The sequence below is a fragment of the Eptatretus burgeri genome, chromosome 10 (assembly GCF_056783735.1).
Source record: "Eptatretus burgeri isolate ZD-2024b chromosome 10, Ebu_testis_v1, whole genome shotgun sequence".
NCBI classification, from domain to species: Eukaryota; Metazoa; Chordata; class Myxini; order Myxiniformes; family Myxinidae; genus Eptatretus; species Eptatretus burgeri.
The window spans coordinates 79,504,144-79,509,046 of record NC_140970.1 but is presented as its reverse complement, the minus strand read 5'-3'; positions in this window follow the sequence as shown (position 1 = coordinate 79,509,046).

Sequence of the window (4,903 nt, the reverse complement as noted above, 5' to 3'; positions counted from 1 at the left end):
CCAACATTGATTCATGATCTTGGCTTTTTGAAGTTTTTTTTTTTTTTTTCAAATTTTTCATAATTTGGATTTTCAAATGTCCAATCGGGCAGGTTTGATTAGAATCCCCTGGAGAACAAATGTGCCAAATTTAATGCTTGTATCATAATTTGCACGATTCCTCTCAAAATTGCTGTTATCTGCCCCACTAGTAGTGCATGATCAACCTGAAGCCCTGGAGCGTAAAATGGGATTGAACAGACTGAGAAAGGAGGCTCCACATGGGGGAGAAGAGAAAAGCAAGGTAAAGTTTGATGCTCGATCATATCAGGTCTGATAAATAAAAACTGGTGGAGTGCCAGCTACCAATCTCTCAATGCTCGGGGGTGTTATATTGATGATCTCACGATCTTTCACAGTCGATTTTACTTCAGCTAGATTATCTACATTTGCACATGCGATGGGATGTCAAAGTCTTATATAATCTTTTAAAAGAGTAAGATAATTACAACACATTGGTACGATGGGCAATGCGTATATTTTCTGTACAGGTCAACTGTGAAGTTGGGACTCACCCTCCTCTACAAACCTCCCCAAATTAGCGCGGAAATATTTTGTTGTCTGGCCTCACTTTCGTTTCCTGCCAATATCACCACCGATGTACACTTTAAATCCTAAAGAAACACAACTACCAATGGTTTCCCACTGGAGATTTGATGTTCGTAATTTCACAAGTGAAAATGACTCTTTTGTGGAAATGTTAAAAGATAAGATTTGGGATTTGGATGACACTCTTGTTGTGAATATGCATGATGTTTGTAATATATTTGTAAAAAAAACCAAGGTAAACAAGGCCACTGGTCCAGATGGTATTTCTAATGAGGTTTTGAAATTGTGTAACCAACAACTTTGTGTTGCCAACAACTTGCCCCAGTGTTCACTTGTAATTATAAATCAATTTTGGACAATGGTATTATTCCCAAACATTGGATATCTTCAATCATTATTCCAGTGTGAAACGTAAACAAACCCAATGAGTTCAATGATCCCCCCTCCCCCACCCCCATAGTAGCATCGATATGTAATGTAATGATGTGTCTTGAAAGGATAATGTTCAAATTTTAGAGAGAGAGGCTTTTTTGACTAATTTAAATTTGCACATCAGAGTAATGAGGGTGTTTGACGATGCTATGCTTCTTTGTCTTCAAAGATTGCAGCATTTTTTTTATACACATGGTCGAAGCTCATGAAACAATTTAGCACAATGGAATTGAACAAAATGGAAAAGGGAAAAAACACCAACAGCAGAGTAGAAGTGAGAGTGAAATCAAGGGGAGGGGAGAAGTACACAAGGAGGTGAACAAGCTGCACACAAGCTGAATGAAACACAGCAAAAAGAGGAGGAGAAAGTATGGATGGAACAGAAAAGGAACAAACAAACAAAAAAATCATGACAAGAAAAAGAGCAATCAGAGATTGCAGACCCTTGCCAAGACCTGTTTTGTGTCGAGTTTGTGTAGTTTTTTTTGTGGTGTTTGTGTACTGGTGTGTTACATAATTAATAGCAGACATAACTGGAACTGCCACTTTATAACTGCTGGCAGTGATGACCGGGTACCAAGGCGTCCCGCTTTCATGCAACCCCACTTTGATCGGACACCTGACCTTGACCCATGACATTTTTTATTATTCAGTTGAATTCAGAATGGGATTAAAATAAATTCAATTCAGATCAACGGGAAGACCAAATACGGACAATCCTGCATTGGAGTAATCAGAAGGAACCCAAACAAGTAAAAAGCAAAAATGAAGTCATCAGGAGGAGCCTGGATAGGATTCACATTTCAGCTACTACTCATCTACTCTCAAACCCATCCAAGCACAGCCAAGTAAACCTTATTCAAAAAAAAAAATCAAAAATAACCCAGAGCAAAAACAAAAATAATTCTGGCTTCCCGACCATACATCCAATCAGGTTGAAATTTAAAACATATATTCCCCATCACGACTAGATCACTATTCTGAAGTTTCACATTGATCGATGAAGCAGTTCAAGAAAAATAATTTTTTTAACGATTTTTGCTCAATCCAACATGGCTGCCAACAATGTGACCTATCAATTATTTGTGAACTCCCTGGTATCCCCAAGGCTTGAAGAATATGTGTGACGTTTCCCCTCTATCTGTCCAGTCATTCTGGAGAAGAAGATTTTTGTATAATTTTTATGGTAAATCCAATATGGCTGTGAAACCATGTGACCAATGATGTCATGTGTGTGAACGTTTTGTTACTGATGGATAGGCAGTCATACGTGTAAATTTTTGCCTTGATATGTTCAGCCGTTTGAGATTTTTGAAGGTTATAAAAAACAATATGGCTGCCAAACCACGTGACCGATGACGTCATCAATTATTTTTTCTGTCGACTAATTTATCCCTAGATGGCCCTCAAAAAATTTTCATACTGATCGGATTCAGCATTCCATGTATATAATTATGACGTCATATAGGCACCTATGACATCATTTAAAAAATCACACTTATTCCCCATGAGGAGTACTTGCCATATGCCAAGTTTCAATTGTTTCCATGGTGCATTTTCTGAGATGCAGAGGTCCAAAGTTTTCCTTTTTTCCAACATGGCTGCCACACCACATGACCTATGACATCATAATTATCATTACAACATTCTACATGAGTAGTCACTCCTATGGTGAATATTTCGTCTCAATCCGCCAAGCAGTTGCAGAGAAAAAAACGCTCATGTTCTGTGCGGAGAAACAAACAAACAAGCAGTCATAGACTGGTACTTACGAAATCGTCAACTTGACCTCTGACCTTGTCTAATAAAAGCTGTCTCTCGAGAAGGTAGCGACACAAACCAGAAGTTTCTATGATGATTCTGTACCAAACCATCAAAAATCGAAACGTCCACCGAAGCAAAAATTTCCATTTCTCCACGCAATTATACCTTAACGTAACTCAACGACGCGTCTGCTCGAGCGCACTGCATCATGGGACGAGCCGTGACGCGTCGAGTGAAATATTTTTATACAATCTTAAAACGTCTCCAAAACATCCGATTTTTACCAGAATTTCGACAACCGAGTTTTAAGCGTCCTAAGCGATCGCAAAAACCGAAGACAAAATTAAAATTGAAGTTAAAACGAACTCGTAACGTCGAGCGAAGCAAAAATACTCCATTTCTCCACGTGAATTTACGGAATTATGTTTGACCTCACTGTGACCTTGACCTTTGACTGATTTTACCAAAATCTAATCAGCACTAGCCATCACCCTTCTGAATCACGTGGTATAATTTGACATTGGTAGCTTCTTGTGTTCTCGAGTTATCGTGCCTACAAACAAACAAACAAGCAGTCATAGACTGGTACTTACGAAATCGTCAACTTGACCTCTGACTTTGTCTAATAAAAGCCGTCTCTGGAGAAGGTAGCGACGCAAACCAGAAGTTTCTACCATGATTCTGTACCAAACCATCAAAAATTGAATTTTTGACCTCACTGTGACCTTGACCTTTGACCGATTTTGACCAAAATCTAATCAGCACGAGCCATCACCCTCCTGAATCATGTGGTGTAATTTGACATTGGTAGCTTCTTCCCTTCTCGAGTTATATGTACCAAACCATCAAAAATCGAATATTTGACCTCACTGTGACCTTGACCTTTGACCGATTTTGACCAAAATCTAATCAGCACTAGCCATCACCCTCCTGAATCACGTGGTGTAATTTGACATTGGTAGCTTCTTCCGTTCTCAAGTTATCGTGCCTACAAACAAACAAACAAACAAACAAACAAACAGAAACGGAAGGCATCATTATACTTACGAAATCTTTAGATTTCGTAAGTAACAAATGACAAATCACTCATAGTGACGACTTGACAAAACAGCACAAAGTAGAATGGCACTCGGTGGAGCGCATACCTCTGCCCGGTGGAGCAGTTCATGTTTTGTATTCCACTGATGGGCTGGATCCAAACCAAAATCCAATCCGCTTGTTCTTGTCACCTATTCAACTCATCCACCTTGTTTTGTCATAACTCGTCCACAACTTTTTGAGATATCATGATATATTTCGTTTTTGGCCCCATCTATCAATTTTAGAAAATAGGCCTGTGTTGACCTTTTGACCTTAAAATTAATTGGGAGTTGAATTCAGCGACCTGACGTGAAAATGCTCTTCAAATTTCAAGTTAAACGGATGAAAATTGAGGATTTTAGAAAATTTGGCCCAAATTGGCCTTTTGACCTTTGTTTACGTCAAAATTAATAGGTGTTTGAATTCGGTGACCTGATATGCAAATGCTCTTCAAATTTCAAGTCAATCAGATGAAAATTGAGGATTTTATAAATTTGGCCTATGTTGACCTTTTGGTCTATGTTGACCTCAAAATTAATAAGTGGTTGAGTTCAGCGACCTCATATGCAAATAGTCTTCAAATTTCAAGTCAATCGGATGAAAATTGAGGATTTCAGAAAATCTGGCCCAAATTGGCTTCCTGGCTGAAGTTGATCTCAAAATTAATAGGTGGTTGAATTCAGCGACCTGTAATGCAAATTATTTTCAAATTTCTAGTCAATTGGAACAAAGTTGACAATTTTAGAAACAAATTCAAAATTTGGCCTATTTTGGGATGACCTTTTGACCTATGATAACCTCAAAAGTAATAGGTGGTTGAATTATCTGACCTGATATGCAAATCCTGTTCAAATTTCAAGTCAATCAGATGAAAATTGAGGATTTTAGAAATTTGGCACATGTTGACCTTTTGGTCTAAGTTGATCTCAAAATTAATAGGTGGTTGAGTTCAGCGATGTGCTATGCAAATGATCTTCAAATTTCAAATCAATCGGATGAAAAGTGACAATTTCAGAAACAATTTTAAAATTTGGCCTAT